Source organism: Cololabis saira, chromosome 12, assembly GCF_033807715.1.
Source record: "Cololabis saira isolate AMF1-May2022 chromosome 12, fColSai1.1, whole genome shotgun sequence".
Classification (NCBI taxonomy): domain Eukaryota; kingdom Metazoa; phylum Chordata; class Actinopteri; order Beloniformes; family Belonidae; genus Cololabis; species Cololabis saira.
This window is the reverse complement of record NC_084598.1, coordinates 28,591,405-28,615,647: the sequence shown is the minus strand read 5'-3', so window position 1 is coordinate 28,615,647 and position 24,243 is coordinate 28,591,405. Positions and strand designations below refer to the sequence as shown.

The following is a 24,243-nucleotide window of genomic DNA, read 5'->3' as shown; positions in this document are numbered from 1 at the left end:
AAACACAGAGCATGTGACGACAACTGCGAATTCCTAATATGCAGGTTTAGTGTTTCCTGTAAACAGTTGTCCTCCACTTTTTTCTTACTTTTTCTCTTTTCCAGCAAATCCTTCACAGAAAATGTGGAGTCAACTGTCCTCTGATTAACGCTGGTTTTAAGAATATGAATCACTATAGAAGCATGTCTGTCGTAGTTGTGGAGTGACAAAAGGTGGCATTCAGGAGGTTAAGCACTTGCAGCTGGCATCATTGACCAAGTTTAGAAACAAACAGTTCCACTTCCTCTCCTCTGACACCGCAGCCATGAGAAGGTCTACACACTCTCGTTAAGGGTGACATATTGTTCATGACTGCTGTATACAGGGAAACAAGGGAGCAACAATACGCTTTATGGTCTAAAACTAAGCTGGTAATTTGATTATGTGATCATCTTTAAGGTCTAAAGAGGGATTCATGTGGATTGATAAAGTCACAAACAGATTGTAGGATTGGTGTTTTGAACCAACTTGTAGCAGTGCGGTCCTATTTTAAACAAGTCTGCAAAAGCTTTAACATTATTATTTCAGGAAAATGCAATCGAACTTGAAATCATTCTTGAGGGTGATATTGAAATACTAACAACACCATGTCCTTCAGATGCTTGATAAAAATAACTGGGAAGACTTTCTATACACCACCCACTGGATTTCTGAACAGTGTTTTTAAAGCCTCTTTTTCACCTTAAATGATGTCTGCACGGTGCCATCTTGGTAGTAAATACCTGACCCAAGTTAATCCAAAAAGTGTCAAATAGGAAGAACAAGCAGAAGAAATTAGCTACAACACAACAACCTTTTAAGTTAGCGATTTTAGCTTGCCTAGCTTTAAGCTACGATACCAATTCATGTTTTCTTACATTTATTCTGATCAAATCTGTTCAAAAATCCTCATTTCAGATGTCAACTTCAGAAACGAGTGCTGCCATAGCAGAATCAGACCTGGCGGGGCTGCGCTGGTTTGTGCCAGTTTGCACTGATACATTGTCCAGATGGAAGGGTCCTGAAATGTTCCAAGGTGAAAGTTGTTCAACCCAATGAGCTCGAGACAGTCCAGTTGTTATCTTTTAGTTTGCTTCCGCTAGCAGTCAAACAGGAGTGAAGATAGCTGCTTCAGGCTGCTTTGCTAAGTAAAATTTTCCCAATGAATGACTAATAAACATTTTCCTTATGTTTATCCTTGGTAAACTTAGTAAACCTAATGCAGTTAACAGCATTAGGATCCATATAAGCTTTAATTTAAAAACGATGAAGCTATTAAAACACACTATTCCCCTAATTATGCATATTCATGGCTTTATATAATTTGACTTGATGTGGTATGTAAAAATTCACCTCCTACCTCCTCCAGTTGTCATGGATGTGAAATCTAGCCATGGAGATCAAACCCTTTCTTCGAGCCAGGCCTTTAAAAATGCATGTATATATTTATTTACCTTTTTTAGATTCTTATCTATTTACTTCATGACTCTAAAGTGCATGAGTAGAAAAAATCCTTTGAACATATTAAAACCATCAACAACTTCAGAGCATAGAAAGGGCATCATACATGTGGTTGAAAACTTGCCTGGTCTTGTGTCATGTACAAATTTTGTAATCACTCTCTCACGATATGTCCTCATTCACTGCCTCTTAAATGCCAGAAAACACCGGTTATGGATGTTCAAAACAGCAATGTTTCTGTTTGCACCCGCAGTTTTCAAAGTCAAGACAAACAGCGGATGAAGAGTAATCTTTCCACTTTAACTCCTATTTGTCTAGATGAAACGAGTCTTAAGTTCTGTGCTTGTGTACAAGATTTAGAGGTGTCAGGCATAATCTGCAGGATTCATGTACATCAAATAAAGAAGCGAAAAATCAGTAAAGGTAATTTGGGTTGTCCCTGCTGCATATTTACAAAATTCATCCAATGGATTAAATACATCTCTTCTGTGCCCACCGATGTTGAGCTGGCATTAAATGAGATTTCAAGCATTTGTTGCAACATGTTGAGAGAATAATGCTCACAAGTTACCTTAAAGTCCACCCCAAAGCTTTTTCTCAAACATAATTATATCTGCAGCAAGCTTTGAAAAACAAATGAGTCAGATAAATACAGACATTTGAAACAAGAAACGGAACAAGGCTCCCACTCCCAACAGTGTGCGATGAACACAACGGACCAGTGACTCATATTTGCATCGAGGCTAAACTAAAATGGTGCTTCGGAAATCTATTTGGCTTTATCTGATAATTTGTTGTACAAGTGCTACTTCGGTAATCCCATAAAGCCCATGACGTACAAAGTTTTGATCCAACAATATTCATTATCCTCAGACAAGTATTTCTCATCTAACATTATCAGCACAGACACTGGAGCACTAACACAACTGCAAGTAACAGCTTCATTTTGTTTTTAATGATTGCAACATGCATGCCAGACAATGAAAGTGAAACATGAAACAAACAATTCTGCATTAACAAAATACATGAAACATGAAACATGGTGACAGCACCAATGGCTGAGGGATTTCATGTCCAGTTTTAAAGAAGTAATTTTCACTTCCTGCTTTTCATCAGGTTTCACTCGTGTTTTCTGTTACATCAACACTAGGGCTCAGAGCCAGGGGTACTTGAAGAGATTCCCTGCCTGGGTAGGTCTAAATTATTCTTGGGACAACAACCACTGAAGCTGTAAGTTGCATCACCCTGTGTGAGCAGTATCATCACTGCTGTTGGATACAGACCTATGACAGGGGTACCATTGTGGAAGTGTTAGGGCCTTGCTTCATTTGCATTTTTGGATCACCGTGAATGAAAGTATTTGTTCTGGTTTGTGCTTTTAATTGAAAGGCTCTATTAAAGAATGTGTTTGGGGCTCTGCTGTGCTGGGTTGGAAGTTGGTGTATAAAGGGAAGTACCAGAGTAGAGGAAAAAAAAATGTTCTGAGGGACAAGATGGCCCAAATCAACCCCTATGCAGATGAGTCACCGCTTGACAGTTTTCCATATCATAACAGGCACAGCTCATGACACATGAACTATAATCGCAAGAGGTTGATATCAAACAAGTTTGCAGGCTGTGACTAAACACTGTGGCTGGTCTCACATTCAAAGCAAGCAAGTATTGAGTAAAACCTATTAGCAATAAATCTAGGGTATAGTATGCCCTGTGGCAACTCTGCTGACTAATGTTTTGTTAATATGCCAGTTTCTCACACAAAGCTACTGCCGCTGTAAGCATAAATGAAACATACAGTTATTACAAGACTCTACTAAAAACCCCTAAACAGGTTCTCAGCCGTCCAGATCATGTTCCATGGAAGTGTATAACAAAAGGTAATTATCTTTGTCAAATGTGATTTTCACAAATGATTTTTCACTTTTTAAGCAAGAGAAAGAACTGAAGAACTGGTAAAAAACTTAAGAATAAGAAATGAAACCTCAAAATAAAAACAAAAAAAACATTGAGTCTATTAGTGTTTTGCAGCACTTGTACAACAAAACCCATACAACACAACAGAAATGAGGACACCACTTTTTAGATGCCAAATATTTGAGAATTTCACAATTTCTCAATAGGTTAATTCCAGGTAACCTCAATAGAATTAGCCTTTATGTATAAAATAATAAAACAGAGTAATTACATCTAGCAGAACAGCCAAATAACTAGAGCTCATTGCATTATTATAAATAAGTCTGACATTTGCTGACAGTGCTAACGTGTTTATGTTCGACAGGATGTGCTTTTATACTTCTTTAAGTATTTTAAAAGGTTTTCTTCTGGATTCAAGTCAAGGAACATAGTTAGCAAGGTCTGGCTCCATTGTTTCCATCTTTAAAAATTCTTCCATCAAAAAATCATCTTGTTCGAATATTTCTCTTCCAATTCTTCTCAGTCAGTATTTTGCTACAGTATATCTGGATGCAGTTACTGTATGTCATCATCTTTTCATGATTTTTGCACTCATGCAGCCCCATATCATACCACTCCCACCTCTGTGTTTCACGGTTACACCTCTTTTTCATTCTGCTACTCTGTCAAAAAGAAAGGAATATTTTTTGGATACACTTCACTACCATTAAGCTATTTAGTTTTAGTCATTAAAGATTCTTCACAGGGTACAAAAAGTAAGCTATTTAACATTTTAAACATCTAAACTATCTCCACAACAAAGCCAACATCAACTTACCAAACAATTTTTATCTGAAATATTTTTTCAAAGAACAATATCTTTATTTATTCTTTTGAAATAAGCATTTCAGACTTGAGGAGAGATTCCAGCTGATTTGCCAGGTGGTTTACATGCCACGATATCAGCACAGATGCTTATCAGCCTCTGCTCTAAAGGTAGCGCCGGATTTTCCCACAAAAAAATATTAGAGATTACAGTGAGATTACAGTGAGTCAGGTTGTTACCCCAACGAAAACTGAGGTGGACTTGAGAGAAACAAATGGAGACAGAAAGTCGGAGAGGGGGAGGGGCAGAGATTTTAAGGGGAGATATCCGTGGCACAGGAGAGAGAAATCCATGGGAATCAAGCTCATTAGCATATGAATAAAAATTCCATCAGCAGGAAAAGTGAGGCCGAGTTCAGAGCCTGTTGTTCAAAATGTCGATGGTACATGAGCAAAATTAATGATGTAGAGTGCAGAAACAGGGATTTTAGGAACTTTGGGTAAGTTAATAAAAAGAACAAGTATCATCTTGATGCCTTCAATCAAACCTTATAAAAACATTTTACTTTTTAACTCTCATTTAAAGGGGACGGGGACCTTTTATGAAAAACACATTTTCTCTTGCTTTAACATATATAAAGTGGTCTCCCCTCAGCCTGCCAACTCAGAGAAGGAGGAAAGCAACCAAACTCTGCAGTGTCTGTACAGCCAACCGGATGAGCCTACCGGTGTAATGTGGCTTCTACGAGCCGTTCAGATTCTGCTCCCGTCGTTACGTAACGAAAATGCAATTTACATAGGTTGGCCTCCGATGCGTGAAACCACGCTCACAACTAACTCCGCCGGCCGGAGCTTCCGCCATTTTTTCGTAGCGGTGTATCGCGTCATTCAGGCAGCCAATCTACAGTGCCTCATTATCATAGCCCCGCCCACTCAGAATCCTGCATAGATAATGATGTTAGAGACCAGGATGCTAAAGACATGGCTCAGAGGTTCAATTTCTAATTTATTTAGCAAAAAAAAAATCAAAAGCTTGTTTTTAAGACATTCCCTTTTAACAAGATTTCCAACACCCAATCAATAAGGGCACAGACATATAGCTCCCACGGTCTCCATCCCTTACTACCATAAAACTGTCCAAAATAACGTTGAACTACCATCTTTGTCATCTCGAGCAACAGCTGCATATTGTTTTCTGGCACTTTTTCATACATCAACAATGAAACTAGCTCACAGAGCTATACAGTGGTCATCATAGAACAGCCTGTCAAAATGCCTCCGAGAGGCAATTTGATCACAAGTGACCAACACTATCTGAACACATTCTGGTACAGATTCAGATCTGATCACTCAGGACACACCTGCACCCCCATTCATCTTGTTGTCTCAACACAGAAGGTTTCTGGGGCATATTCAGGGATCGCCTCACTAATATCACTGGCTTAGATGATACGACTCAAGAAAGCAATGAAGGAGGAGAAAATTTAACCACTTTCAGATAAAAAATCTGTTCATTTAACACTTTTGCAACACAGCAGGAGGGATGAAATGTAACCATGGAAACACTTGTAAGACTCAGCAACACAAACTGATTGACCCACTCCTGCGGTGCTGATCCCACAAGTCAGCAGCTCTTCCCACTGAGAAACCAGGCTGTTGTCCCATATGGAGCTCATTTGTCCACTGCTGCTTAAGCAACGTCCATCACTGTTGTGGTGATCGTGTATCACCAGGATTTCAATGTATCAAAATGTATGAAATGTATGAAAGTGATTTCAGTGTAAAAATTGCTTGTAATTTGCTTCAGTAGACGCCTCTTTCATGGAGTGAACAATTTCATAATAGATGTCTGCATCTGCATCACCTATCTGCGTAAACATGTTTGCTTTGGCACAGGTAACCAGCCGTTGCTTCATTTTGTTATCATTCCAGATTCTTTTCATCTTTTTTTGACCTTCGTCAAATTCGTGATTGAATGCTCTGTTGAATGAGGGCGGATACTTGTGTGATATCTCGCAGAGCAACATTTATTATGTCTTTAAGTTACCACATCAAGGGGTAACTTGATTTGGAGGAGTACTGCTAATCATACTGGAGGGACTGGCAGGTTGTAGTCATGCCTGCTTCAGAGATTTGGACACATTCAGACAGAGCACCGTGCTGCTTCATGAGTGGGTTTTGCCTTCTTTCTGAACGGGCAACTGGAGCATAAACAAGCAAGAGACAAAGCCCAAGTCAATTTTACATAGTAGCATGAAAATACACCTACAGGAAGATCCTCTGAGCGAAAAATTGCTACGGTAAATGTATTTTGCGCCACTTTAACTGGCATGATTCTTTTTAACCATAACTGGTTCAAGCTGTTGTTCGTTTGTGTGTTTATTGCATTTTTACGGATAACATATTTAATTTAAGCTCCAGAACCTTTGTTTCGGTAAAATGATTACTCAGGTTCTTTTACATTTACTTTGTATCTAATATAGTATTTTTAGTTATTTCAGAGATTTGAACACATGTTTGTGTCCAAATTTATTCCTCATGCTCATACAGTAAAATGAGCCATGTTGAAAAGGGGCAGAGACATGAGAAATGGAGAAAAAAGGAGGAAGAGCTTAAGCTCTACAAGTGGAGAGCGTGCTCTTATCAATGGTGGGAATCTGTTGTGGTTCCCGCTGCAATGCTACCAGCTTCAGAGCCGTGGGACATGTATGAACATGGATTTAGTTTACTTTTTGTATAACACCAGTTGTCTCTAAGCAATATTCATGGCTAAGTACCCATTGTTGGGAACATCCCAACATTTCCTTAGACAAGTGTTTTTGATTGTGAGACATGACAGGACAAAATAATGAATCACTGATGAATCTTCAGGGGTGCCCACACATAATGATGCTTACCCCGTTTCCTGGCAACTGGGAAATGCTATCACAGACAACGAGGTGATGCACTGCAGCAACTTATTTCCATCGTTCTGTCTCAAAGCGTTTGTCTTAGATGGAAGTGCTTAATGTTGAGGGCGCTGTTCAAAAGCGAGAGTCCTTATGAATGCTTTGGCGAGCATTTCATGTGCCAACAAACCATGTTCCTCTCTCGCAAGGAGGAATGCAGCCTATTGTCCATCAAACTCATTCAAAAGGTCCGTAAAGTGCAGCACGGGGAGTGGGGAGTGGATTTTGAGGCTGAGGGCAGCATACGTGACCGCCCTCAAACGGGGTCGTCCAATTCAGACGGGGTTCAAAGTTATTTGTGCCCCCTGGGTGAGCTGCTGATTTTACCCGACATCCGCCTGCTGGAGCGGTCACGACCTTTGCTCTCGGTAGTTAGGAGCTGCTGGTGCTGAGAGGCAGAAAGCCAGACTCCATGGTAACCAAAAGGCCCAGTGTTTAGGCTGAAAGGGTTTGCTGGGAATTTATTTTTCCACCGAGTAAAAGTTGAATCCCCTGTTGGGTGAAAGTTTGATGCTAAGTAACCTGTCAGCAAGTGTTTAAAAAAGACAGACAGGACAAGATAGAGAGGCAATCAATTTGTTGCAGCGGCAACTCTATTTTAAACGCCGGTGCCGAGTGCTTGTGAGTTCCTGTGTGTCAGTGACTCCAGTAAATATTTCACAAGCATTCCAAATGTGGACTGGTTGTCCTCAGTGCACAGCAATAAATTCTCCCAGCAAATACACACATACGCGTCTCTTTCATGGTCATCCTGTGATTAAAGCAACCATCTTTAGATTACTGAGTGAGATGTTTGGGGGGGAAATGCTGCATGGCCTTTTATGGCGCAAAAGAAGAGTCATAATCCAAATTAACAGCCCACACAGGAACGACCAGACAGCAGAGCCACCTGCTATTCTTCATCAAACTTAACAATTCTCTCTTTATTTCCGTTTGTTCAAACTTAACAAATTAAGGATAAGTTTTAATCCAGTTTGCACAAAATATCCGTTGTGGTGATGTGCTCCTGACAGCTGTTGCCTTCCTTCCCCAGAGAAGACTCAGGAGAGCACAGACTGCTTAATTTATTCACGCATCTGCAGAACTGTCAGATTATCAGATTTAACAGCATTTAAACAACTAATCCATATGATTGCTTTCTCTGACACTACTGATATGTAACTGATGTAATTGTTGTGCTACAGTTTTTCATATTCCTTCTCTGGCGGAGTGAGAAATATTTTGCTTTTTCTTTCTTTTTTCTTTTCTTTTTGTTACGTGTGTGTGTGCTTGTGGTTGGTTGTTGGTCCAGCATCAGTTTGAGTGTTTTAAATGTGATATAGTGCTGCATCCAAGACGTGTTTACATGCAACTTTCATGCAGTGAACTTTTATCTAATCACGGCATCTAACGACTGCGTCTTTCCTACCTTATCTAATTAAGGGAATCTCCAGCTGTGTTTGCCTCATCACCAAACTTTCAACACAGAAATCTGTTCAGAGAGAAGAGAACAAATCCAGGCATTACGCCCCCTGAAATCTCTCAGGGGGGCGACAGAGGAGAAAAGTTATTTGCGATCAGGTTATTTCAACCACCAAATTAGATTATTAGGTTATGTTATGTTCCTTCATGCAGTGGCCTCATGTTGATACCATAATTTTGTTGACTATAAGCGATTGCCATGGGGTTTTGCTCTACCCAGCGCTCCACTGATTAAGTGGCTGAGAGACTCACCCCCTGCCTGCTAAGACTCTTACACTGCACTAGCTGCCCCCAAATGGATAACAATGAGTCGCTCAGATGCTGACAGCAGCTAAATATACTCCGGCCTGTCACAACACATTTGGCAGCACTTTAAATCCAGCTATGCATTAGACAAAGCAGAATGTTCGATAAAAGTGCAACTTACAAAATCCTGCATCACTGTGGAAAGTTACACAATTGCAGAGGTGTCTTTGTTAGTTCGTCAACTCTGGAGTTAAGTTAGTACTGCAGGAGCCTCCAGTTAAGCAATTACAGTGGTAGCTGAGGGGGCAATTAGCTTTTTGTCGGGCCGTTTGGGAAAGCAAGGTGGAGACAGCATGCCTAGCATGTTACAACATATTCTGGCTGTACCTGACTGTGAGGCTACAGGGGATTCACTGGGACCCTGCTACTCATCTGTCACTATTGCTGCTGGAGCACTGTTCACTTTTCTGACAGTCCATCACGAGTCAAACGCGGTATTTTGGAAACTCTTTGTTATTGAAGTGTATATTTACAGACCGTGATAGAGAAATCCTGAATCTTAAAGAAATTGGATTACTATTTATCAATCTGCTCTGCAAAACACAACCTAGTTAGGGTCAGGCTTTAAATGTGAATCAAGGTAAGGTAATATGGTACCCGGATTAGGAATACAATTTAGTAGTTAAAGAAAAAGAATTGCTCAAATGAAATACTATATATTACATTATTTTCCATATTATATCCGGTATAGTTATTTTGATGAACCCTTAAACTTACTCTGTCCTCTATCTGATAATTGTAAACCTAAATTGTAATCTATAAAATTATCCTTTTTTTTATTATGACTTGATGAATGATGACTATAATTTCTGAGATTTTACCTTGTATAATTTAACCTTTCACCAATAAAAACTAAATGATATAAAAATCCTTCAGGCTGGATTTTAAAACTGTCACTGATAACCTTTTTATTGTAGTATGACATTTCCTGAGTGAATCCATAGTGAGTTTGTGTTCAGTCTCTTGTTTCATAAGAGCTCCACTCAGACGCGCACTCACCGTCTGACATTTAATTATTTTATTTTTTTCATCTTTTATGTGCTTCTAATGAAAAATGCTGGTGAATGGTGGATGAGGAAGGCTCTGTTTAGCTTATGATTGTTTGTTTAAAGCCACCTGCACAACAGAGGGTTTTTTGAGAAAAAGGGGAATAAAAGAGGTTTTACTTTTCACAAGGCAGAATCAGAAATGCCAAATTCAAAGGAATACCAATACCACCACGATTCAGAAAACTGCAGGAGTCCTTTTGGCTTCATAATTGTTATCCTGACATATACATGTGGGTCAATACACCAATAATTTATTCTGGAGCAAAGTATTAAGCCAGCTGACAGACTAACTGATGGTACCGTCTCTTAAAGATCCCGTGTGTAACATTTAAGGTGATCTATTCACATGAAAGCAAAGTAATATTCAAAAGTATGTTTTCATTCGAGCCAGGTCCCATAATTCATTTTCATTACTTACGAATGAGCAGTTTATATTCAAACATGCTGCAGGCCGTCATCTTCATCTCTCTACAATTTACCTCCCCCGTGGTACCACAACACCCCAGAGGTTACAAATCAGAGTGCACTCACAGTAGACAATCCTTCACGTACATTCATGCCAAAGCATGAATGACCCCTACAGTCTGACTCATTTGGCCAGGAAAAGTGCTCTGTTCGATGCTCAAACTATTTCTGGCCTCTGGCACAGTTAGAAGAAGTGTGCTTGGGCATGATATGGTTGTACATGTTCATGGATGAGGTTGTGTGCGCATCATATGCATGATTTGGCAATATGAAAGTTCCTTGTGACATTCATTTAACAACATAGTGGCATAAGAAAGACTGTGAGAGGGCTGTATCTCACAAGTAAATGTTTAAAAAGCCACAAAGTCAGTAGTGTTCCCATCATATGTTCTGTGCCGCTCTCCACTATGCTGATTCTCTGAGACCTTGCAGCCTTCGAGTAAACAAACGTGGCTTGAGACATCGTTACAAGCTGCCATCATGCACACAAAACCCATTTATTTAAGACTTTTGCAACACAGCAGAAGGAAGAAGATGTGACCACGCTATAGCCAACATTCAGACTCCTTTGTGCTGAATGGGATATTTAAAAACATCTAAACTCTTGTTCATTGTGGAGCTGGCGAGATGCTCCCGTCACCCCTCTTTTCATCTGCATTTCTCCATCCAAACTGCTCCCAGGGCTGCAAGACTGTGAGCTGTGTGGATGAGGAGCCAGTAGGCCAATCCTCACTGATATGAAACTGTAAATTAAAAACATGTCCAGCTCTGCCGCCCACTGCTATCCCACTCGTGAATCAGGAGCGGCTGAGACAGAATTTTCCCCTGTGGAACCAACAGTCAGCACCGTTCACTGGCTAATCACTGATTTTTCTGGAGATTTCAATGTATTAATGAATCACAGTTTGCTTCTGTAGATGCCTCGTTCATGGAGGGTTTCAACAATTTTATGGTAGATGATTGCGTGCAGCACGCTCGGCCGATGGCCCCTTGATTTTGGTGTCATTTCAGTTTCCTCTTTTTCCCAACGTGTTACATCCCTGAATGAGTGCTGTGATGAATTTTGGGGATTATTTTGCGTTTGATATGTTGCACAGCAACTTTTACTATTTACTTAACGCACCATGTGATAACAACACGCTAAACATGGCTGTGGTTCAGACCCAACATGGTCTAAAGTATTACAACTAGTCATCCTATTGGGCTAGTGAGTCATAAGCTTTATGAGTTTTATTATGTTAGACACATTCAGATGGACCATCTTGACACTAAATTAGTGGTTTCTGTCGACTGTTTGACAAAAGTATAAGACCAGAGTATTGTGAGGGCAGACCAGCACGGGAATCGGGGGCAGGATCAGTCGTTAAAAAAAACAGCTTGTCTAGTGTGAGTGCGTCATCAAACACATTTTGGATTTCTTGCACTTTTCTTGTTTGAATTTAAATGGAAGGTATTTGTTTTGTTGTTTTCCCCGTTAGATCTCTCTATTTACCATGAAGTAGACCGTTAGCAGCATTTGTAGGTGTAAATTACATTACATTACATGTAGCAGACGCTTTTATCCAAGGTGACTTGCGACAGAGGAATTCAATCAACCCACAACAACATAGCAGATCACAAAGAAGACGCGGATTCGTCAGCATTCCAATAACTGCAGCTAAGGCAACATTCCAGTGTAGTGCGGAAAGTTAAAGGGAGAGCACAGTTCACGACAGATCCCTCTCAGGAAGTTTCCACAGGTCCATCACTGCCACTCTTATTCTGGGTTATCCTACACTTTCAGAGAGATTAATACGATAAATGTCAGATTTCAACTTTTAAATGACAACATTTTTGTGGTGAGTGGGAGTGTAATCTGTTTTCTGAACTGCGACACATAAAAAAAGTCTTCTGAATTTAATTCTCATACTTTTCAAAATTTAGTCCCACAGTTAAAGTGTTATGTTTTAGTATCATTTAGAGACTTTACCTAAAGAATCAGCACTGCAAAAACAAACAATTACAACATTACATCATATTTGTAGTGATACAAAATAAGTATTGTACTGCTGTAACAGATGGAAACGGAGCGCAGGTATTAAAAATCAATATGCACCTCAAAAGTATGCTCCTTAATCGGCTTATAATTGTTTAACTTTGTTTGTTTGACATTCAAAAATGCAGAAAACAGCCTCAGAGCTTTAAGTAATCAAATCAAACTGCTTTGTATGGCTAACTAAAAACCCAAATCTCTGCATTATAACATCTCTTGAAAAGAAAAGCAGCAAATTAACATGTTTTGCTCTACAGTCAAAACACTCCACAGTAATTCCCAATTGACTCAAATATATCAAGTGAAAATTATGTTTATGTCCGTAAACACACCATTTTCTGAAACTGACAGTGTTCCTACTCTGTATTACCAAACACCCACCACTGGTTCGCTCACATTTTCACAATACTGAATGCCTATGTAACATAACACGTAATGACCCCGGAGACTCCAAATAATGAGAATCTGAAAGAGATCTCACTGCAAACGGGATGTGTACAAAAGCTGATCCTGCTCTAACGTGACAGCCAGCTTCTCTTTAAATGAATTTACTGCAGGCTCGATCCAAACAACTCCACACATGGAGCAAATCCCAGAATCCACTAATGATCCCCTTTGACCTAAACTGGATCACATGAAGAAAGACACTTGAGCCAAAGCAACAGACTCCTGAAGAGCCCAGCCTCACAGGCTTTTACTAAAAGCACTGCGGTCTGTCAACCACCGTGATGGCCTTCACTCTCAGAGCAGCCACACAGTTTCATCAGGAACTGTGGGTCCATTATGACTGCACTGAATCAACCACAAGTCTGAGGTTTTAACAGATGTAACCACACACATTCAACCAAGAACTCTAATTACATGGGTTTATTGATACTTTTTTTTTCTGCTGGAGACACAAAACCTTTGCATTTTGGCTTTTCTGGCTACACCTGACAGGTAAAAGTCTTTAGCTGAACGTTTTGATTTGATCCTTGCATAAGACTTGCTTCATTATGCATTAATGACAAAGCATAGTGTTCCCTTTATGTCTGAAGCAGGGGCGTCAATTGGGTATGGCAAGGTATGGCAGCCGCCACACCTCGGCTTCAAGGGAAAATGTAAATGTTTGTTTTTTTAATACATTTATGGAATTACTCTGTGTCTATTTGTATTGATTATTCTATTACTTAATACCGGTACATATAGAATAACTACAAATGCAATTCAGAACAACATGATCGATTTCACTAGTTATTATACACTGCAAAAACTCAAAATCTTAACAAGAATATTTGTCTTATTTCTAGTTAAAATGTCTAATTTTTAGTAAAAAAAAAAATCTCATTACATTTAAGACAAGACTCAAAAACAACCATTTTCACCTGTTTCAAGTAGATTTTCACTTACTGTAAAATAAGTGGAAAAATCTGCCAGTGGAACAAGATTCTTTTGCTTGTAATGAGAAGATAAATCTTGTCCCACAGGCAGATTTTTCTACTTATTTCAAGTGAAAATGTACTTGAAACAGGTGAAAATGGTCAAATAACAAGTTATTTTCTGGTAATGAATCTTGTTCTAAGTGTAATGAGATTTTCTGACTAAAGATGAGACATTTTAACTAGAAATAAGACAAATATTCCTGGTAAGATTTTGAGTTTTTGCAGTGAGCGAGACTTTTTTAATTTAAAACATTTAAAAAAGTTCCAATGTTCTTGACCACACGGATAAGCTACATAGCAGACTTCTGTGATGAGTATTTGCTGGACGTGTTGATTGATACTCTAGTTAAGTTCTGTGACTCGTAACCTTGCCACACCTTAGCTTCCACTGAATTGACGCCACTGGTCTGAAGTCTGAAAGTTAAGGCTGATTTATGGTTCCGCGTTACACCAACGCAGAGCCTACAGCGTAAGGTACGCGCGACGCGCAAGTACGCCGTACCCTACGGCGTAGGTTCTGCGTCGATTCAACGCAGAACCATAATTAAGGCTTTAAACAACAGTACTGGTGCTGCGCAACTCACCCACAAGCCGAGCAGCTGGAGAGGTGACAGGAGCCAGTCCGACGGATTGTTTTTAGTCAGGTTTTCTAAGGGGAGGGTCGGCTTGTTCATATGTCGAACATGATGAGAGCTTTTACACCCCAAGAGGATGGCACGCCAAATGTATCGAGACGATAAAAATCTTGCCACAAGTTAAGTGCGTTCTTTTAACCTCGGTCGCGCAGCGTCATTAAACTTCTGAGCGACAGCCAAAAGTGCGCTGTCAACAACTGCAACTGTGACTCAAGTCTCCACAAGGTCGTCCCTCTATTTTGGAGAGCTGAGGTCAAAGGACGAATGACGGCTGTAACATACTACGCTCGGCATGTGTAGGATTTGCGTAAAATATGCAGGTACGCAAAGCTTTTCTGGTGCCCTCATGCGTGCGCTTCCCTTGTATAGCTACTATCAGTACTGGAGTTGGGGGGGGATGAGGGGGGATGGCATCCCCCCTGAAATAAAAACGGTCCAAATCATCCCCCCTGTAAAACTGCCATCCCTCCTTTCCATCCCTTATGTCATTTCAACAATGAATGTGGTTTTACTGCTATTTCAACATTTAGAGTCATCACCAGAAAAATAACACCAGAAAAATAACTTATTTGACAATTTTCACCTGTTTCAAGTACATTTTCACTTGAAATAAGTAGAAAAATCTGCCAGTGGGACAAGATTTATCTTCTCATTACAAGCAAAAAAATCTTCCACTGACAGATTTTTCTACTTATTTCAAGTGAAAATCTACTTGAAACAGGTAGAAAATTGTTGTTTTTTCCAGTGATGAGTCTTGTTTTAAGTGTAATGAGATTTTTTTTACTTAAATGAGACATATTAACTAGAAATAAGACAAATATTCTTGTTAAGATTTTGAGTTTTTGCAGTGATCCATTTTACTTATCCTGTGAAGGACAGAGTCATATTGATAAATTCAGAAAACTGTTCTTTATTGTTGTGTTTTGATGTATTTCATGTAAGCCCAGTGGATATTTAAAGCTTACAGAAGGCTGCATTTAACTGCTGCTATGTCATTCCTGCAGTGTTTCTGCAGGTGTTTTGGTCAGTTCTATTATTTGTAATATATTATATTATTTGTATTCAGCACAAATTATCTGTCCCCATATGATAAAATCCACCATCCCCCCTGATTTTTTTTTACAACTCGAGTACTGGCTACTATATACCTGCGGTGTGGAAGATAAAACAGCCCAAACCTCTACATTCTCCAATCAAACTCCCTTTATCCCGATTTAATCACGTCCATCAAATTCAAATTTGTAATTTCACTGGAAATGTGCAGCCGCTTCTATGAGTTTGTGAAGGATATTGAGTGAAGGTAAAACACACCTGCATCTGTTTGTGCAGTCTTACTCCACACCCACATTTCTCTCAAAGCAGCTCCATGCACGAACGCACGAATCCCATGAGCACAAAGCCTGAAGAATGTGAGGTGTACTCTTCTGCAAAACACTTAAAACATCCTGCCAGCTGATCCGCCTTTGTCTCCTCTTTGAAAACACGCGAAATGCAGATAATGTCTCAGACTTTCCAAGAGATGAACACAAAAAGATTTGCACATGCTGAATGGGAGATGCTGTTGGTGAGTAATGACGTCAATCCTGCTTTGACTTATAGAAACACATGTGTGTTTAACACACACCTTGTCTGTTAAACATACAGGCCATAAGTTGTAGGCATTCCAGTATCTATTTCTGCAATATGATTCATATATATTGAATTTGTTATATGTTTGTTATACGAGATTCAGTGGAATATCCCTTTTAAAAAATAATAAAATAAATAATAAAAAATAAAGCATCTTCTTCACATAAGACAAAATGTGTCAAATAGATAGATAAATGAACAATAAAACGATAAATGATCTTCCGGTGGGTTTTCCATGTTCTCTCTGTGCTCGTGTGGATTTTCTCACAGTCCTAAAGCAAATGTGTACAGCTAAGTTGTGACTCTAAAGTGTCTTGGGGATGAGTGTGAGAGTGTGGGGTTGTTTGTCCGTCCATAGACTCGCAGGTATGCATTTGAGACATCAACAGCTTTGCTGTTCATTGACTTGGAATGGGGTGACGTCAAGTGTTGCTGCACTGAAGTCCAGAAAAGTTTCACAATTCACGCTCCGACATGAGCATCGGTCAAGCGAACGATGCAGCCAGAGTGCTAATCTACTGCAAAGTGTGCAAGGGGTGGGGAACTAGCAGGCCAAAGAGCGTAGCGCTGGTTACCGCCATGTGCAGTCAGTCTGTCTCACATCAGACTTTGTGGCGATATCATAACACAAAATTCAGGAGCAGAGACTGGAGAGAAGTGGCAGAGATAGTGGGTGAATCCGGTGTGCATTGTGCTTGTGAGGTGGTGTGCTTAGGCTACTGTTTGTTTGTTTTTTAAGTAAATCCCTCTAACTAGCATCTAGCTTTTCTCAATGGCAGAAACAACCCATCCGAGCAGGGCTCATAATATTGCTCCATTTATTCTAAAGCACTGTTTTGCCTGCGCAAAGAACTGATAACTACCACTGTCACAGCCAAATTACCATCAATTTTCACAGAAAGGTGGTGTCAATGCTGTGTCAAAACACCAGCTTTCTTATGCACATTTAATTCATCGTTTTATGGTATGATGAAAGCACCGCCAAACCATCAGATGTGACTCACATGTGTGAACCAGCGCGAGCCCCACGGTGGACTGGTGATCTGTCCAGGGTACACCCTGCCTTTTACCTAATGAAGGCCAGGATGGGCTCCAGCAGACCCCCCGCCACACTGAAAGGGATTGAAGTGGATATGAATAATGGCTGGACAGATGGTTTATATAGTCGTTCATTAAATTACCTCAAAAGAGAGACACGTGAAGCAGCAGTAACTCATTTTATCACCAGGGAAAGATTCAGCAGAGACACGTCAAATTTGGATTATTTTAAGAAAGGTAAAAGGTAAAAAAAAAAATGGAAAAAAATCATAAATAAAGCAAATTAGATAAATAAATGCACCCAACAGTTTGACTATTAGTGGAACTTTATATTTTAGTTTATTTTCAGCACATATGGGCAACCACTCCTGGCGTTTTACCCTAATAAAATGTTTCATTTCCTGTCTCACATGCAGATACAATGAATTAAAAAAATAATAAACAACACAATGTATGCTCTACCAGTCAAATGCTTGGGCCCATTTAGAATGAGTAGGTGTATATGGCATTTATACATACATATATGTGTGTGTGTGTGTGTGTGTGTGTGTGTGTGTGTGTGTGTGTGTGTGTGTGTGTGTGTGTGTGTGTGTGTGTGTGTGTGTGTGTGTGTGTGTGCGTGTGTGCGTGTGTGCGTGTGTGCGTGTGTGCGTGTGTGCGTGTGTGTGTGTGTGCGTGTGTGCGTGTGTGCGTGTGTGCGTGTGTGCGTGCGTGTGTGCGTGTGTGTGTGTGTGTGTGTGTGTGTGTGTGTGTGTGTTATAAAAAGTCTTTACTGCCAAGTTTTTTGTTCCCACAAGGTTTAATTATAATTGCAGAGCAATAGGAAGATAGGAAGTAAGCATGCATTGCAATTACCACCAGCAACTAGTGAATTAGAGTTCCTGAACACTGACATAACCTTTTTATTGTGAGAGACGCCAGGGTGCCTACAAAGTTCACACATTTTCTTCCATTATGAGCCTATTGTGCTGCACTGACCTATAATCTTGACCTGGCGTAACGCTTCTCTCTAGCTCGAAGCACATCACTGATCACAAGTGAGATCTGCCCATTCCTCACCAAGTTTGAGCCTCTGCTTGTATGAGTGTAAGCAGTTGTAAAGACAAACTTTTCCCATAAACAGAAATCTATTTATTCATGTGTTGAATCCATTCCCATCAATATGTAAAGTCCTGGTGGTAGTTCACGCTGACCTATGTCTTGAATTTTGAACTACGTAGGAAACATGCAAACTATTCCGCAGTGGAAGAAGTGAAGAAAATGTTGTTGCTATGGCAATAGATGTATAGTTCATTGGGAGTCCTTCCTCCTGTGGTGTAACAATGCCACCTAGTGATATCTGATATTGCAGTGCACCCCGGGGAGGCAGGAGCACAATGAGGAGATGGCATTTTTCACAGCATTACTTTTAGGAAGCCTAGAGAGATTTGAAATGATGTGACCAGGCTTTAACTTCAAATCCATCAAATATATTAGGATAAAAAATTGCAAACACTGTTTCTTGATGTTTTTTTTTTTTATGACAGGTTTAAAAATTCAAGTTGATGTATCTGAAGTGGGAAGTTCAGATTTATGTCCAAACAGGACTCTACTGATTTGTCTCCATCGAGTAGTCCATGGTAGTGTTTCCTTTGTTTTTGAATACCTAAAATGTTTAATTTATTGAAGAAAAGTTATACTTTCTATACTGGTGTGGTGGCTATATTTCATTTACTGGTGTCAAATATTACAGATTTAGTTCCTGAGATTCTTTTCCTTTATCATGCCATATTTCAGCCACTCTGTCATAAAATATTGTATACTTGAATTAAATATAAAACGAATTACATGACAGAAAGAAATAAGCTTTGAAGACACGCAGTGGCTGAGGGACTATTCCCAGAGGTACAAACATCATGACAGGACTTTACTTTCAAACAGCAGGAAGTTGATTTCTGCTTTATTACGGGTTAAATGTCATGTATCGATCTTTTAAAGGCCATTTTCTTGTTTTTCTAATATTCTGAATTCTTCAGCACCAGACTTTTACTCCCATCTGTGTTCTAAAGGTCGTGATCAGAGGGACTTTTTCTTTTTTTGTTATTTGTTTTTCAGTTCTCACTCATAGCAGCGTGGCTCATTTTCCTGACTGTTGCTGGCATTTTCTGATGTTTTTTTCTGGTAATGTCAAAGCATATGTAAATTCCACTTTCATAAAATCACTAACTTAATATGTCAACAAAATGAACCACGAATTTTGTCTGGAGTTGCTGGACCCTCTCCCAGCTCTCATCAGGGGGGAAGACAGGATAGATCCTGGAAAGGTCCATCACCAGACTAAAGGCTTTCACTTTTGGGCATCTTTACATAGATTATACATCATTTGCATTTTAAACATTTCAAGGAAGTGTATATGTCACTGAAAATAATTGTCTCAAGAGAATTTATCAATGGGGGAACTTTCTTTGGCGATATCTGTCGGTTATAAAATATGTTTTTTCTTTCTCTGCAGCCTCTCTCCCCTCAAGGAAAGTATTCTGCAGCTCCTCCAAACAAGTCCTCAACTCGCTCTTGAAAACTGCAGCAGCAGTCGAGAGAAGTGTTTGAAATCTTTAAAGGCTCAAGGTTCCCGGGGGCTGAGAGGTCGTAATCACATTATCAAATATATCAAGCGCTGATGAAAAAAGGAGCATGGGTAACCACTGGACAGCATTCTTCTGCACTGTAATTCAGAAATGCCTTAAAATGACTAGTAATGAAACAAAGAAGCCTTTTTGGTAGCTTTTTAATTGAAAATACATCTCTTTCACGTTGCATGTGTGTAATCAGTTGTGTCACATGATATACAATGTCCAGAGTTATTTTTTTTAACTGCAATATACTGGGTGAAGTAAAGACTAAAGACAATACAAATGTATATTTCAATTTAATTATTTGATTAAGTGAAAATCTCAGAATGGAAGTCTGTAGAGGTTTCTCCCCCAGGCCTCCAAAATGTTCCCTTCAGTGTTCCTGTCTTCTTCAAACTCCACCTTTTGGCTTTTGCAAAGCTGTCATAACTCTATAACTGCAGTGCTTCCATGAACATCGGTGACCCAGAACGAACTATTGTGCATGGAAAATCCTCTACATAAGTAATTCCTTTTTTCTTTTTTTTTAGAGGTGTGGTGTTTTCATGGCTAGAGTCTGATTCAACCAAATCCTCAGATGTCAGACCTGCAGATCACAGCCACAACTAAGACGTGGAGTGCCGAGAAATGCTGTTAATGAAGAAGACATGCAAAAGTACCGAATGTAAAGCGTTCTTTCACTGCACCCGTACTTTAATAACGCTTCCTAATGCGCATAAAACTCTTGGAACATCAAGAAGCTTCACTCAAGTTTCTGTTGTACTAGCGACAAATTATGTAACGCAGTGTTTGCAGCTCAAGAAGATAAAAGCCTTGCAATAGGTGCTAAAAGGAGGCCGACTGGGAATGAATGTTGACTGATAAGTGCAATCAACGCCAGCTGCCTTCAGTTATTGACTCAAGACCCAGGGGTATGCATGATTGTGACAATGTGTGGAATATTAGTGTTGCAGTGGAATATGAAGAGTTACATCATCACCACTTAACAGTATTACAGACTATTGGTGCCCAAGGGAAAAATTGGAACTAAAATGTTAAATGACTTTAATACAAGTGCACATTGGGAGCATAGGATGAAGAGTTGCTTTTATGCTTTATTATGTTGTTCTGCGCTTGTTACTCTCACATTGTGCCTTTTTTGGCAGTGACTCACTCTTCTTAATATAGTGTGAAGATAAAGTCCTTAGTAAGGGACAGGGTTGGGCAAGTAGTGGTCAGCATAAGTCTCCGGGAAATTAAAAGCACACTAAATTTATGAGAGCCGTTACCCCTGATATGTTCAGTGTTGCGTGGTTCTAAAGAAAACTGCTGCAAGACTGAACATATACTTAAATTACTCCTCTAAATACTTAACATGAAATATACAGTGGCAAAAAAAGTGTGAAGTAGCTAGTTTTCTGCATTAATTTGCCAATAAAATGTGATTTGACCTTCATCAAAGTCTCAATAACAGACAAATGCAATGTGTAGTATGCATTTATTGTATCTTTACTGAATACACCCATTAAACATTCACAGGGCCGGAGAAAAAAAGCTAGTAAACTCATGGACTTATTACATCAATTAAAGCTATTTGGAGTCCGACGTTAGCATACCTTGAGTCCAATTAATGAGGTGTAGATTAGAGCTATCTAAATTGATAAAACTGTGCTTTGTTCAAGGCGCTCTATGAAGAAGTTCAAAAGTAGCTGATCTGCTTTGGGCATGAAAGGGATGCCGTTATTACGGGGAAATGAACTCAGTAAAATAACCTACTACAGGATAATGTCAGTGTGACTGTCAGTCAGCTGAAACTTTGTAGAAGTTGGGTGATGCAGCAGGACAATGACCACAAGCATCAAAGCTAATACAAATTCTCCTTTTGGAGCGGCTCAGTCAGAGTTCAGACTTTGACCTTATGGAGATGCCATGGAATAACCAACAAATGAAACGGTTCACTCAAGGATCTAACAAAATTGTTGGAGCTGAAGTAGTTCTGTGAAGAGGCATTGGTCGAAAGGTTCTCCTCAACATTTTGCAGATCGACTGGAAAGGTACTGAAAGTGCTTGTTTTTGCTACAAAGTCTTTGCTACAAAAAGAGGTTCAAGCAGCTCTTAACTCCAAAGGCTCACTCACCTTTTTCCTAGCACTCTTAATTTTTAGTGGTTGCGTTTCCCAAAGACAGGAAGAATAATAGTTGGTTGTGTGTTATGACCTTTAGCGCAATGTGTTTGTCAGTTATTGTGACTCGGTGTTGGATGGGTGGATGAGGTTTAGGTTTTTGTAACACTTACGTGACAAAAACTGTCTCTACAATCTAAATAAAGTCAGTCAGCATGTTTAATATCTTTAATTTATCGCAGGAATTGCAAATTGTTGGTGTTTTATATACAAGAAAGGACCTGCGATGATCTGTGTGGAATGTACTGTATTCCTGATTTTCAGGGATAGGGTCCAGCAGATCTGCATGACACTGGATAGGAAGAAGCAGGTACAGGTAATGGACAGATTGATGGATGGATGGATGTGAACATGAACAGAAACTTACAAAAGCTGTACTGCAAGAAATGAAAGCAGTGCATGATAGTAACACAAGATAATAGCATGACACAATCCAAACCCCCAGTCACTTTGCTGTGCACCAGTTAGAGCTTGATGAAGTTTTAGTGTATTGTCTTTTCTGTGCACTCACATGCCAGCAAGAACATTAATTGATTCCTTATGGAAATCAAGTTATTTGAATAATTCATGAGTCCGACATCCAGGGGCTAAGTTAGGCAAAGACATCTGAAGACAGATGTGTCCACCCTTAACCAGCTAATGATCATCTGTAAAAATCTGAGAGCCAAGCAGATCGCCGCTGTTCATGGAGGCCATAATGTTAAAATGTTGCTTTTTTTGCTGCATTTCTGGATCATTTGTCACCAGAAAGTGTGAAAGTTAATACTTGAGAACTGCAGCGTAGTCGCCTCTAACCAGCTGTTTGAGGCTAATTGTTCTTCCATTTTCTTGAGCTTGCATAAGGAACTTTCTTCTTTTTTTTTGAGTCAAACTGCAGCTAAAGCATATCTTTTATACTCAGCTGAGGTCATTTAAAAAAAATCGTATACTCACGATGATTTTCTTGTAACTTTTAATGCATGCTAAATGCAGGGGTGGGTATTGTCATTGACCGGCACAAAATAAAAGCAATCATTAGAAGGAAACTATTGAAAATCCATACAGCAGTCTGCACCATGGACCGACACATATCTGAAATCTAATCACCCACGATAGATCTTTTCATTGAACATTTGAGAACACAATGCCTGGACGGAAAAAGAAAATGCTGGAGGCATTATATGTTGGCTGAAGGACAATCAGCCTTGTTTTAAAAAAGTATTGAAGTTAATCCACTTGGGTTATATCCCCGTTGTTAGCTCCATTACAGCACGGGGTTCACATACGTATAAGCCTGTAATGCTCTCAAAATGAAAGCAAACACAACTCCCAACTGCCTCGTTTTCTCATGAACAAGGCAAACATTTCATTTGAGGAGACACACTGGAGAGTCGGGCAACATTTTAGCTCAAACCAAGCTCAGTGATGCTGGAGAAACGTTTCAGCTCCTAATAGCTTCTTTTTTTTTGATGAACAATGAGCCTATCAAGGTTTTACAGAAAACTTCAATACACAGTAGAGCATGTAACTTGATTTTTTCAGATAATTGAATAAATAATACCACTCTAATTTTCCTATTTACACCTCTCCAGAAACAAAAAAGCCACGAAAACCAGAAATCTTGGCGGCTTCTGTCAATTTATGCAGATTTGAATTAAATAAAATAAACCTGCCGTTTCAAGTGAGGGAGGCTGCTCATGTGGTTGCTTTATTGATGGTTGTCGTCAGAGAACCTAATACTGAAACAAAACATAAAGTGCAGAGCATCATTACAAAAAAACACATGAGCTATGAATTAATGTCAATTAAATCTAGCGTTATCTATATAGCAACAACAATGGCGATCTAAATTTGTCTAAAGATGCTCCATAGAGCTCTGAACCTGAACCCCACCAACCGAAGCAACACATAAGATGAGTCAATGGAGAGCTGCTGAAATGAGAACTAAAATATTTATAGGTAATGAATATTCAGCTGAGAGTACTTTTGTACTCTCATCCTCCTGCAACAGTTTCAGTTTTAAATATTTATGGCTGCTTGAACAAATGGAACTGCCACACAACTTAAACACTTGGCGTGTATACATGTGAGTATAAACATGCCATGCATACGGCTCGTCAGACCCAATGGATATGAAAACGTTCCGTTGCCTTAAGGCGTGCTTTAAATCTGTATGTGTCATCCATGATACTAAATAAAGTCTATATGAGATCGGGACAGACATCCCGACTGAAAATTTATAATGCATGGCAAGTAGCTCCATTTACCAATCACCACTTCCCACCCTTCACTGCGCTTTAACACCTCCACTATCCT

At 39.5% G+C, this 24,243-nt stretch overlaps 1 protein-coding gene and 1 long non-coding RNA gene across 15 annotated transcripts in view; one reads left to right on the top strand and one right to left on the bottom strand.

Annotated features, from left to right (window-relative positions):
- Window positions 1–14,691, bottom strand: part of LOC133457303 (neural cell adhesion molecule L1-like protein) — a 62,556-nt gene extending 47,865 nt beyond the window's left edge. For 2 of the 14 annotated variants that reach the window (XM_061736414.1, XM_061736416.1), the window contains exon 1: window positions 14,461–14,688. The gene's annotated coding sequence lies outside the window, so the exon portion shown is untranslated. Of the gene's footprint in view, window positions 1–14,460 lie in introns of all 14 variants that reach the window. The other 12 variants (XM_061736418.1, XM_061736419.1, XM_061736424.1 and 9 more) reach the window with 10 other exon arrangements.
- LOC133457304 (uncharacterized) lies at window positions 14,481–20,427 on the top strand. The gene is made up of 3 exons (XR_009783855.1): window positions 14,481–14,831; window positions 19,670–19,852; window positions 20,318–20,427. It is a non-coding gene; the product is annotated as an uncharacterized LOC133457304 (long non-coding RNA).
- The last annotated feature ends 3,816 nt before the right edge of the window (window positions 20,428–24,243 follow it).